Raw genomic sequence first — 14,053 nt, forward strand, 5'->3', positions numbered from 1 at the left:
TCACAAAACAGGTATTAGGAATTCCTTGTCAAAAGATACTAAGGACTCAAAAAAAAAAAAAAAATCAGATGCGCTTCAGAGGAAATTGAACATGAGTGATCCCTTGAGAGTTTCCAACTAGACAAACCACACCAGGCTCAGGAAATCCCCTGGGCTGAAAATAGCAAGAGGCTGCGGGAATATTCAGGAGAGGTATCACATATACTCTCCCTGCTCTTTTTCAACCCCAGCAGCTCACTTGCAGATGCTGTTGCAGACAAGAACCGGATTTGACAAAGCCTTTGTCTGAACCAGTACAGCTGTTCTTATAAAACATTCATGCTCATCATAACACAAGAACACCACTTCAAGAAGAGTAGCTGGAGGAGTTCAATTAGCGGATCTGCTCATAGGGTTGCACACGATTCGCATACATGAACCTTGCCACAAGACGTCATAACATCGATTCTGTCAGAGAGCAAAAACAGCCATGGGAAACAATCGTTAATGGACTCCAGAATTAGCAGGTACCTGCTAACAGGTAACCTGCAGTAGGGGTTCAGCTGCGTATCCAAGACCCCAAATTCTCAGTAATCTGAATATTCTCCACTTTCTCAAAACAAACATGTAACATAAGCCAGAAAATGTACAATTTGTAAGTTAGGGAAAAAGAAAAAAAAGGCAAGATGGAAAGAGGAAAAGCACGACCTAGCAGCAAAACCTACAAACACTGTGAAGAACAGTCACAGTGTACTATGTCCACCACATACCAAAACCTCATCACTTTATAGACACCTGCAAGAAGCATCTCTACATAGTGAAGACCTAGGAAGCGGTTCTTCACTACATGTAATATGACTTAAAAAGTAATTAATAAGCCCTAATAATTGGCAAGTTTTGCAGATCATCATTCATTAGGTGTCTTGATAATTTAGTAAGCAAATTTTACCTTCAAGACAGAAATATTGCTAATTCATAGCATCACTTAGGAAACTGTTTCACGAGGTTGAGACGTAATATTAAAGACATATTAAAAAAAAAACACAAACAAAAGCAAGTACTTCATTATGCAGCACATAGTCACCACTTCCATTTCAATAAACGTAAGAGAGCCTAGTGCATTTCTGAAAAAAAATAAAACCTGACAAAATAAAACAATTTCTGGTATCACAGTTTGTTGTGCAGTTGTACTTCACATCTGTAACCTGCACTCCCCAAACCAAAGTACTGTCTCCAAAAATTCCAGTATTAATTTTAAGAAGGGCTAACAACTGTTAAAAACATCTTCACACATTGATCACATTTAATAAACTGAAAGATATTTATAGACTATCTGAATCTAGAGAAGTGAAATACTGCTTCATTAATTTCAAATTGATTTCAAATGCACAGCTGCCGTTTACAATGTAACATTATTTTTGTAAGAATGTCTAAACAAAATTATCCAGTTACCAATACAGTCCTAATAATGCCATTTTATTCTTAAAAAAAGATAAGCACGAACTGCCATGAGACTTTTTTTTTCCAATTTAGTTTGTTACTGTCCAGACTGGATTTTGAATTAAATTTCAAGCTTGCTTAAAAATGCTTGAACTAAATTTTACTCCTTTGTTTAAATGAGACATTTAAAAAAAAAACAAACCCTAACTTAGAAATACAATAGGTTTTTATAAGTTTAAAAATACAAATTGGCATCTGATCACAAGGAATTTAAGTAAATATTTTTCGCATTAAAAATTAACTTAAAACAATGTTACATATAACTGATGAAAAGTACAAGTACCAGTTTGCAAAAAACAGAAATGATGTTTTTTATAACAGCAACAACAAACTTTAAAGAGAACACTAGCAGCAGCAGCAGCATCCCCTGGACAGAAAAACCTGTGCAGCTGACTCAAAGGCTAGTTAGCGTAACACAAACTGCACCACAACTGCCTACTGTCTCCAACAGAGGATGTTCTACGGTTTCTGGTTTCTGTCACCTTCGCTTCCTGGCATTCTCACCATTTTGTCTTTGAACTCAACCCATTCACTGTGTCATTGCAGGGACAAACTGGATGAGTTTGTTCTAAATGTAAAAAAAAAAAATAATTTTTTGGGAGGCCAGTCTTCAAAAAATACAAATACGGGATCAACTCACCCTGTTGCCACAAAATCTCTACATCTGGCATAAGAGTGGAAGTGGGGTTGACCCTTTCTGCAGCAGCCCAGCGTTAGATACACTTAAGCATAACAAGAAAACGTTAGGAAGGTAGAGTTCAGAAACTACATTTAGACACAAGTCTTTTAGACCACCATTACTCTTTGGAACATGAAGCATGGAAGCCAATCCAGGTACTTCAACTGATGTGATAGGTACTTCCAACATTTTTACACCCATGCAACTATACCCTGTACTTATTCAGCAGATCCAGCTTCAAAACAAACAGAATCCCACTGCAATAGCAGCCTGGAGATAAAGAAATTACCAGTCGCTTCAAGTTTGTTAAGAGAGAAGCAGGTATTGCACTGTCACTAGCCTAGAATGTTACGGATCACCAAAGTGTGAAGAACCCAAGAGAAAGTGCGAGGGCTAACACAGAAGGCAGCATGTGTACACCCCAAGAACGTAGACAGTGCCTCAGCTCATACTTCTCCATAGTCCCCAACCAACGGTGTAATTTCAGTACCGCTGTCATCAGGTTTCAGATTGTTCTGTTACATTTCTTTTTCCTATTGAAGACATTGGTATGACTTAAGCTTTTAAATTTAAAATGGCAGATCTTATTGGTGTGCCAGAGCAAAGCCAGTGACAAACATCTCACTCCCTCCTGTTTACCTCAAGTCTATTACACACAAGGATTGCCTGAATGGACTGCTACAGGGCCTCGGAAGTCCTGGGGAGAAATACCTGCCTAGCTGCAACTTGAAAGAGGAGACAGCTAATCTTTTTTGTTCAGTCCCATGACAATCTTCACAGGGACACTATTTCTCAAAAGCTGTATCTTCTACTATGTACACAAGCAACAGACCACACATCATTGATTACCATCATCATACTTCACTAAATCTTTCCCAGGTTTAAGGAAACATAAACTGAGTTAATAAAAATCAAAACCAAATATAACTAAGATCACAAAGGATGCATACATTTTAAGCTCACTGAAACATTTATCTTCAGGACCTTCAGCATGTAAAATCTGTAAGCTTCCTACTACTTGTGTCTCATTGTATTTACTAGCCTTTCTATCACCTAGAACATATGCAGGGCTTAACAACACAACAGAGGATGCAGACAAGTAATGGAAAGATCAGATATACGCTCTTGACTATTTTAATCACTCTGCTTCCTGCCCTCCTGATGTCTTCGATTTACTCAACTTTCAGAGCAGTTCAGACTACCTGTTACTAACTGCTATTGCCTGTGTTTGAACTCCCTTCCCAAATGGGATGGTAATGGCTTGGAGAAGACCTGAGCACCAAGTTACATGTGCATCCATCAAACCACACTTGCCTCCAGCTTTGTAATGATTCAGTGCATAGAGAGATATCAGTGTGACCCAACCAGCGTTGCCAGCCTCCTCCAAGGAACGGGCAGCAACTAGGAGAAATCATCCCCTGTGCCACCAGTGAGGCCACGCTGATAAAACATGTAGTGCTCCTCACGCCAGCTGGAACATTACTGCAGCACCAAGTAGCCCAGCGGCTACTCTTTTGGTGCAATCACATAGGATTTATTTCAATTAATACACAATATATTCTTAGGCATACATTGCATCTTTCAGTTGGAAAGGGAAAAGAAGAATGAATTATGAATTCCAAAGATCCAATAACACTGCCCATTTAAAGGCTATGGTGTTTCTCCATTTATACCTACAAAGTTAATAATCCAGCTGTATATAAACATCTAACTAGTTAATGACCACACTATACATTTTACTTTATTAACTAATTTGCATGAAGGCCTTCTCTGAACGCTCACCATTGAAGTTTTCTATAGTTGGTCTGTGATTCAAGGAGTTAATTACTACCTTTTTGAAAAGCTTAAAACGGACTCATGAAGGGTTTAAAAACAAACATAAATATTGCCTATCTATGTAGTCTGTTCAACAACTCTTTTCATAAAAAATATATTATCACAAATTCAGTTGGAAGTCTCATCTAGACAATGCTTTCATTAATAACTGTGTAAAAATGTACAATATGCCAGCCACAAGAGGCTCAGTAATCGCAAAGAGTTCTGACAAGTTGAATTTGCAAGCTCTATGACTTGACCAGTAGAGAAGATATCGACTTTGCAGCAAAGAAAATATGGCAGACCTACAAAGGAAATTGTTTCAAATGCTTTTCTCTTGCACTTCTACTACCTCTAATTTTTAATCCAAAATGTCAGTAAATTAAATTCTATATATTTATGAAATTGACATAAGAAGTAAGAGACTCTGCAATTTTGAACAGAGTAATAATATATATTCTAACATTTCAGTGCATTTGCATAGGCATTGTTTGTTCAGTTTATGTGGTAAGACCATCAGGAAAACAACTTTTTCTTCTTCTTTTCCATAAAAACAGTGGTGATATTTGTTGCCATATGATATCTCCACTTTTATGATCAAGTATGTTGCTTAAAAATGCTATTGTTTATTTTTTAAAAAAAAGTTTACAAACTGAACAGGTAGGACAGGTTAATAGTCCTCTTAAAATAATAAATTTGCTGTTTGTTGCTTCAAATGACAGCTGGAAATGTTATTTTACTAAAATGCAAAATATTTAACTATCACCACCAGAAAACCTCTTACAAAAAGAGTAGATCAGCATTATATTACTTCTCTTCAAGGAAGTTACTGTACTGTTACCCAAGCCACTTCTTTCACAACTCAAGAACAAAGTTACTAAAAACTGGAACTCTGAGGTTTCTCTCAAGCTGCTAAGATATCTTGTTCAGAGAAGCTGGTGGGGGGAGAAAAAAATATATAAATATGAAAATTAAACTAATACCTGGACTTACAGAAACATTTTAAAACTCTTGCATCATCCTACACAATTCAACATGATTTTCAGCAAAGTAGCTATAAAAACTTCAATAAAACAAAAATTCCTATAGGTAATTCAGTTTCACTGTTAAGTGCAACAGACAAGTAAGTAGCAGAGTGAACTTCTACCCCAGAACACAGAACCAGGAGAATAGGAAGTCACTCAGCAGCAACCCTTAGCTAATTATTAGCAGTTATTAGCTCAAAATCTTCAGCTAGCAGAATTAAAGTATCATGAAACAGCAAAAGATTTTCCTGAAGTTTCACAAGTAAAGTTATCAATCAGATAAATCACTGGAAGCTGACTCCGTTTCTTTCAAGATACTCCAGTGTCCTAAACTCAACGCAGTGTTCTAATGTTGCACTCTCATTCAGCCAGAGTCTTCAAATTTGTTTCAAGTTTGTAATAACAGATTACAGTGTCACAGGGATTTGAGAATTAATTACTCATCCAATGGCAGCAAAACACATTACTGATTTCTTCAGTAGTGATGCTTCAAGCAGCTTTTTTTCTTTAGGCTAATAAAACACTTTATTTTCTTAAAAAGCACATATGAGGCATACTAAATGACCAAAATAATTTCCTTAATCACTCTGTATTTTTTAGCATGTTTTCCCACTTCACTGTTGAAGATCCCAGTCTAAGTCCTGGCTAAACTAACACTAGCTGGAATAACCTTGCAGAGTTTATCTTGCAACTGGACTCTGCTGTTCTGATGTTAAAATTATACAATATTACAAAAACTGGCTTTATTTTTTCTGGCCTTCAGCTACTCCTACTCTCTTAAGTCTCTTCTCTCTCTATTCCACAGTCTATATATGCAAAACCTCTTCTGAAATGCAACTTCGTCTCCCTTCAGAATTCTTCTATAACCAAGCTAGTTCATCTAATCAAACCATAAAAATAAAACCCCCACACTCGTACAACGTAATAACACATAAAAGGCGTCAACAGCTCCTCCTTTCCGTACAGCATCTTAAATACAGGCACAGCAAGATGAAACGATTTGCTTGAATTCACTCAGTGGCAGAACCTGATAGAAAACTGCAGGTCTCTTCAATCCTAGTCTAGCATTCTGCCCCGCAGACCTTGTTTCTTATATAAATTTAATAGTAACTAGGGGAAGATGTTAAAAAGTTACACGAAGATCACAAAACCATTCAGATTTCATCAATGTTACAATTTATTTTCTATTAACAAGGGGTTTTTTTTGCACAGAGTGTACATTTTCACATGCAGTCCTTTCTAGAATAAGGCCTAGGAAGTAATAGACAAAAGTAAAATTTGCAAGGACCACATATTTGAAACTTCCTCCTCAATATGGTGAAAAAGAGAAATTTAAACATTTCCCAAGTTCTATTAAAAATGAAAACTGTTATAGCAAACCTGAGCACAGACTAAGCATAAACTTGGCAAGATATAATTCATCTATTACATATAATATCACAACAGTGAAAAATGAATTTAAATTTTTTATGATTGAAAGTTCTACACTGTTGCCTTAGAAATAAATCTTTTGGAAAGACAGGTATCAAAGTGCACAAACAGAGCAAAGTTATGAACAGAATCTAGATGATGCAGAAATAATCAATGGATAGCTTTATGCAGGTAAATTCAAACACTTGCATGTGAAATTATAAAGGAAGTAGCAGATTAAAAATTAAAAATATTCAGTAGCTTCCAATAAAGCTAGAGAAATAACTTCTAGTAAGAAGTCTGTGAAAGAATAATCTTTGTACTGAATTTTCAAACTACTCAACCTTTCCCCCCATCCCCCAGCCACCACCGTGGCCCAATAAAATACACATTCAGTCCCTTGGTATCCATCATAAATGCACCCAATTGACTTTGGGGAAAGTAGAATAAGATGCTTTTAAGTAAAAAATATTACAGCTAGCTCATCTGGATCTTTTTTTACTAAAACACTTCGACAGTCCAGCTGTTACCTGGTACTTCTGCCTAGAAAAATCTGGTAAATTATTTCCAAATTATGAAAAAACATGTTTCCCTCCTATTAGACAATTTGCTTTTTGTCTGTATATTGAAATGCAACTGAGCATTCAAATATTCATTTAAACATTTTTATTTTGTATTGTGAAATTGACTTTACTTGGAAAAAATTCTTGGGGCAGAGGTGAGGGGGACGGACACACCACAGCAACTTGCTTCTATAATTAAATTTACAAATTACCTAACCAGCTTGTCACTGCTCTTGGACTAAAATGAAGAATTCCAATCTCTGTTCCACATTATAGCAGAAACTATCCAAATAAACAGAGCATATTAAATAGCTCCTAGAAGATCATTTGTATTCCAAGCCCTACTAGCAGTGGAGATAACGAGAAGAGTTCCTGCTACCTCTCTTAGCCTACAGAAATTCTAAGTCTTGCTGTCTTCATCACATTGTGCTTTACCAGACACTGTTATTCATCTCACTATAGTAATAACTTCTAGTTATTAGCTATCAGTTGTTACTACCATGATACAATTTTAGAGGCTTCACATTATTAGTCCCTCAGACAGGTATGAAACCTGTGCTATAAATGCATGTCTTATGAAGAAAAACAAGAAATAAGGGTCTTTAACTCTCATAAATCACAGAAAATCCCAGATTAAAAAAAAAAAGAAAGAAAAAGCTCAAATTTCTTATTTTGCACACATTAACATTTAGATGGCTTTACAGGAAACATTTAACACATACTACTTTCAACATCCATCATTACAAATTTTGTACGCTTCATTATGCAAAGCTCAAAGAAGCAGCAAACTGATAGATGACTTTGGTAGGACTCTAGCTAAGTAGGTGGAAAGCATATTCTGACTCTACAGCACTATGCCTAAAAATCAATAAAATTCCCTAGAAAATTCACCCATACGAAGTATAAAATCAACTTCTTGGCTTGCTTCATTCCTCCTATTCACCTAGACACAAGATGCTCAAGAAGGACAAATAATGAAGTTACAAGCAGTATCTAGATCTTCGTATGTCACTAGTCCTGCTAGAATTCACAGCAAATGAGCAAAGGAAAATGCTGACATCATTTTACGCCTATGGAATTTCTCTTACTTGGAAGAATAACAAATAGCAACAACAACAAAAGCAGTGGTGAACGCAGGCTATGAAATCAGCATATTAAGATAACAAGAGAAGTTAAAGGCCTCCAAATTTTCCTCTTGGGTCACATATAAGCCTGTCTGCCCCTTCCTTTCCTTCCAATTTCCCTGCTTGATGAGCAGAAAAGCTAGAGGGTCAAGTATCCAACCCAAATTTGCAGAATCTGTGGTCTCAAAGAATTGTTACCCCCACCGTGCACAAAACAAATGAACTGATAAAGTTCTGTGACTGCACATGTGGGAATATCTGCTAAGCAGAACACGGCAGGGATAGAAACTGCTGATGCTTTCAATGCAGTGTACAAATCAGGATTTCCCCTATAATTCTTAGTCTTTGAAAACGAAGAACACTATATAGCATGCTACTCATTTTATTCAAGTTACCTACATTCCCTCTTATATCTCAATGATCAAATTAGAAGGTTTTGATACCCATAGGACATGCTTTATTGACTAGGAGAGGTTGTACACTACCATTTTAGCATACCCATCCTGACAAGAAACAGCAGATGGAGGATTAGTACAAAATAAAATCTGTACAGTTACATGTCAAGTTACAATCAAGTTCCAAGTCATTTACTTTTATAAGGCATATTTTTTCTTAAACAATAAAGAAAAATGTCAATTTCAGATTCCCATAGATTGCGAGAAGCCTGCAATACTTGACTGCAGTGCTTAAAACCCAAGTAGTTTGTTTCACACAATTATCTACTGAATCATCACAGGCTCACTTTTGACAGCTAAGAAATCAAATTTGATCTGCAATTCCCACATCATCTCAGGAACACAGAAGTAATACACGGTGTGCAACAGAATGGTAAAACCCCAAACATTTAAAGAGGTTTGCATGAGGAAAAATCAACTACCCGTACAACAGCGTCCTCTGATCCCAGGCCTATGAACTACAACTCAAATTACTTATATACGGAAAACACTGGAATAGAGCAATGTCTTTTCTTTGAACGGACGAGCAAATCGTACTATTTTCACCCTTCAGATCGGTATCAGGTACTGCAATGAGTAACTAAAACAAAGACAAAAAAAAAAAAAAAGAAAAAAGCACTGCACTTTCACTTTTCTCAAAGTTTCGCAACGCGACTTAATAAACGTATACTTTTAATCGAGACGACACGAGGAGAAGATGGAAACGAGTTTGCTGGAACGAAGTGTCAGTTTGTGTCACTTCTGCATTCAGCTGTAACCTTCGCCAAACCTTGTCCCCCCCACCCCCACCCCGCCCACTGCCTACGAGAGGCTGCGGCCCCGGCGGGCCCGCCCCGGCGGCGCGCAGCTCCGAGCGGCCATAGGATGCGGCTCCCATCAGTCTCCCATCAGCCCAGCTCCTCCTCCTGAAACAGCGGCGGCCCCAGCCTTTCTATCCGCCTTTTGCCTTCAAAAGGCCCCTAAAGGACAATGCTGCTGGAAAGAGGTAAAAAAAAAAAAAAAAAAGGAGGGGAGCGAGTCCCAACCCTGTAACGCCGCAGCGAAGCCAGCGGTGGTTTCCATCTACCCCAATCCGATGCGTTCAGACCCGTCTCCCAGCTCCTCCCAACCGGTCAGCAGCCGCTGCCTGCGCTTTGTACAATTACGCACAGGATGAAAGGTCACGGCGTGAGCCGTACCCGCACACCAGCCAGGCCTGGCGTAGCCCGGGGGGGTGGAGGGGGACGGGGGGTGAGGAAAGCCCTGTCACTTCAGCCCGACGGTCTGGCAGGGAAGGGAAGGGAAGGGGCTGCCCGCCCGGCTCGGGCTCTCGCTACCCTGACCCGAAGCGCCGCATCCTCCGGCTTCCCCGTTCACTGCGCCGGGTGACATCGGCGCAGGCCGACACCCGCGACAGGGTGCCACCTTCCTCCTCCTCCTCCTCTCCTCCCGGGCGTGACCCGGCCCGAAGGCACGGCAGCCCCGGCTCCCGCTCCAGGCCGGCGCCTCCCTCCCGACCCGCGGCGCACGCCGCTCACCTGACGCTGGGACCCCAGGGGCCGGGCCGGCACGGAGGAGCGCGGCGCGGGGGCCAGGGAGGGCTCGGCTCCCAGGCGGGCGCTCGGACCGGGGCACCCCGGCCGGGCCCCCGGCCCCGCCCCCGAGCCCTGCCTCGCCGCCGGCCTGCAGCCAGTCCCCCCGCCCGGCCCCTCGCGCTCCCTGTCACCCCCTCCCCGGCCCCTCTCCTCCCGTCGCCGCGCTTCCTCCCTTCTCCCCCCAGCCCCCCCGGCACGCTCCCGCCGCGCTGCGGCAGGCGCAGCCGAGAAGCGGGACGCGCCGTCCCGGGAAACCGTCCTACCAGAGCCGGCCAGGCCCGGCCCCGCAACTCCTCCTCTTCCCGGGCTGTTAGCGGAGAGGGGAGGGGAGAGCGAGCCAGCGCGGGCCTCCTCAGCCGGGCCCTCAGCCGCCGGCCCGGCGCTCCTCGGCAGCCGAGCCCGCCCGTCCCTCAGCGCAGCGGCGGGAAGGAAGGGGGGGGGGAGGGGGGCCGCCCGCCGCTGCCGCCTCCCGGCTCCGTCCTCCAGTTGCCACAGGGAGGGCGGCTGCCACCCTCCCTCCAGCCCTGCCCCTCCCTCGGCTCCCCGGGCCCGCGGCAAGTATTTACCTGCTGTGGCGGCGCAGAGCGGGGCCCTGGGGCCTCTGGCAGCCGGAGGAGGCGGCGGACTCCGTCCCGCTGCTGCCGTCCCCGAGTGAGGCGGGCGGGACGGAGCCGGGACCTGCCCTGGGAGGCGTTACGTAAACCGGCAGCGGCGGCTCCCAGCGCCACGGGGAGGGAGGGGGGCCGGCTGCTCCGTCACCCGGCAACAGGACTCAGCGCCCCGGCGGACCGCGCCTCCGGCTCCTCCCCGTATCCTTCCGCCCAGAGGGCGGCCCGGATCCCGCCGCCCAGGAGCGCGGGCAGCGCTACGGGTCTGTGCCGTGGTGTCTGCGCGGGCGCAGCGGAGCGGCGAGGGGCGCGGCGGGCGGGCTGCGGGGGGGCCGGGCCCCTCAGTCCGCGCCTCGTCGCGCCCGGGCGCCGGCGAGCCGGATTCATGGCGGGCTGCCGCGCAGGAAGGGCGGGGGGGGCGGGGGAGGAGGAGGGGAGGTATCTCTTTGCCCGGGTTGTACGGCTTCAGTCCGACCCCGCCTGCCGGCTGAGCGCCGCGCTGTCCGCCGGGCGCCTGACGAGAAAAGGGGCGGGCGAGGCGTTTGAAAGTCACCGGCCGGGGGAGGGGGCGCCTCGGCGGCGGGCGAGGGGAGCGGTGTCGTCCCTCGTGCCTCGGGGCGGCCGTCAGCCGGGCGGGGAGGCGGGCGGCGGTCCCTCGCCTCCCTCGCCCTCCTCAGCGGGCTGCCGCCGGAGCCGCCCCCGGCCCCCGCGAGGGCTGGCTGCGCGGTAGCGACGGAGAGGGAAACGCCAGGGGCCGGGGCAGGAATGCGAAGGAGGAAATGGGGGATAATGACGGAGTGTGGCGGTGTTTGTAATGTGAGGTCGTTTTGAAATTCTTAACGACTCTGAGGGCAAGGTTAGAAAATAAAGTTTATTTTGCTGCTGAATGAAAGCCCGTCTGGAAAGAAAGTCGTCTTTTAGAAGATTGATGCCATTGAAAGTCGGTTTTAGTAGTTGAGCTCCTCAGGAGCCGGGAAAATTTTATTCCAGTTGAGTAAACGCCAGCTTAATCAGAACTGTTTACACAACCGTAGAGTAATGAAAGAGCAACTTTTTTAGCATAGTAGATGGGTAAAAATGCGCCACTGTGAGACTGAAAATATGACAAAGACAACACACCAAAGTACTAATTAAGCTTCTTAATTGGGAAAATAATTATACCTTTTTCAGGTATACACTAGCACCTCACATTTCTCAAATATGTGAATGCATACGAGTCTAAAGAAAGTCAACGTTATGTAATATGTCAAAGTAAGTCTTCTGTCTCTGCAGAATCCTAAAGGTTTTCTTCCTTTTATTCACAGCTAAATGTGTGGCTCCACAAGTTCCAAAATGTGGTATGTCATCTACGTTGGCTAACACTGTTTCTTTTGAGTCAACACCACCTTCAGTCACTGGAACCAAGCTGGTCTTTGAAAAGATGATCCCCCCCCCACCACCACCCCGGATGTAGTCCCATTCAGGTCTTTCAACAAGTTAAGCCTGTATATAAAAATACATCTTGTAAGAAACATGAACGCAAGCCAGGAGAGTAACCGCTGCCTCCCAGCCTATATACTCATTTCCTGATACAGGAGCAGCATTTCTCTTTTTGTTTTATGTAGGGTTTGCCTTTTTTGAACATCCTTAGCACCTAATTTAGTAACAAATTCGACTCAGGCTGGCCAAAAAGCCCAAGTTTTTCAAGTTAAATATGCAGGATTGTGGAGCTACATGAGCTATTGGCGTTCTGTTAAACGCTGCCGAGGCAGTAATTGTGTCATATGAACTGGAGTTTAATCAGTTTAGCTTCCTCCAAACCTTGTAGTAGCATGGTGGGAAAGCTATAAAGAGAAGGTAGTGCTTTAAGCCCCATGATAGAAGGACAAGGTTGTTCTCTGACCATTTTATTACTGTCCAAGTTACTTTCTTATTAGGAAATGCTGAAACTGAAAAGCTTTGGGGAAAAAATCCTGCTGACTGTTTTCTGCTGAGTCATTTCACTGGTTTATCAGAAGCATTTCACCAACACTGAAATACGACTCATGCCAATTGCAATCAAATCTCCTTTTGTTCATGAGCTCAGAATCTGAATTCCCCTTTTCAAGGTAGAAATAAAATACAGTAAACTGTGAGACATCTGGGATTTGTCTGTAATAAAAATTGGTGCCAATCAAGATGAATCTCCAGTGAGTCTTCTGAACGTATTCTCAATATATTAGCAATGTATGTCCCTAATATTAATCCACTTACCTTATTTCACCCTTTATATATATTTTTTTTTTGCTCTGAAGAAAGGACAGATGCTCAGAACATTGATGTTCTCCTAATGGAGCAAGTCAGAGTATGCAAGCCAGTGACAGATTACTCTGAGTATTCACGTAGTTGCTGTGTGACATTTCAAATTGACAGTTCTGGTTTTGTGGTCAGATCTCAGGAATCCCGACAGCGGAATTTTTTGTTTGCTTGTTCAGTTTTGTTGGGTTTTATTTTCTTAACAGCCAACCCGATTCTGGTCTCCATTTGGCAAGCATTTCAGAAACAGCTGGTACGTGACCATATGCCGTGCTGGCACTGCTGTGAGCTTATTTCCCACTTGTCCTCCTGGTCAATCAGAGCTGCTCCATGTGCTGAAGGACAGCTGGTCCCTTGGCATGCGAAGCAGCTAATGAACTTTTCCTCCAAAAAGCCGCAGGGGTAGGGCATGCTAACTCTGATCAGAGTCTGTTCCTTTCTCAACTGCTCTCTAAGATGGAAGTTCTCTATGGGAACTCTGTTGCCCCTGTGTGACAACCTACACACAGCAAGAACAACTAGGTGTTGTAGGTGACAGCACTTGTTTGCAAAATCAGGGCTAAATGATCTGTGTTGAAAAGAATGCTAAACCACATCTGAGTGACTGATGGGCTTGTGCTTTTAGCTGTCAGCCTCTGCAAGTACTGCTGTTTCCCTTTTTCATTCTGACCCCTGCTGGAAAGGGTCTCCAATAAATTTCTAAAAAAATGTATCAATTTCACCAAATAATATTTTTTGCTATTAAGGAACAAACTGAAGGAGGAATTGCACAGCAGTTCAGTATTACATAGGCACAGCTTGTAAGCGTTTTACTGTCAGCCACCCATCTTACTTCCTTAAAATTGTTCAGTTTATAATATTCCCTAAAATTTCCTGCTAGGTGCAGTAAAAAACCCCTGATTTTCCCTGAGGAGGGATTCTGTATCAGTTAACTCTGAAAGTCATGATAACCAATCATTAGACAGTCCTCTATTGTTCACACTTCATAAACTGTTCATATGAGATGCTTGATAGAAGCAATCTGCCCATTCAGCATTTTAGAAATGG

General features: G+C 43.2%; 1 protein-coding gene across 2 annotated transcripts in view; it reads right to left on the bottom strand.

Annotated features, from left to right (window-relative positions):
• Positions 1 to 10,774, bottom strand: part of KIAA0232 (KIAA0232 ortholog) — a 68,396-nt gene extending 57,622 nt beyond the window's left edge. For both annotated transcript variants that reach the window (XM_086612087.1, XM_086612086.1), the window contains exon 1: positions 10,691 to 10,774. The gene's annotated coding sequence lies outside the window, so the exon portion shown is untranslated. The remainder of the gene's footprint in view (positions 1 to 10,690) is intronic.
• Positions 10,775 to 14,053: the final 3,279 nt, after the last annotated feature.

Source organism: Tauraco erythrolophus, chromosome 5 (genome assembly GCF_009769465.1).
Source record: "Tauraco erythrolophus isolate bTauEry1 chromosome 5, bTauEry1.pri, whole genome shotgun sequence".
Classification (NCBI taxonomy): Eukaryota; Metazoa; Chordata; class Aves; order Musophagiformes; family Musophagidae; genus Tauraco; species Tauraco erythrolophus.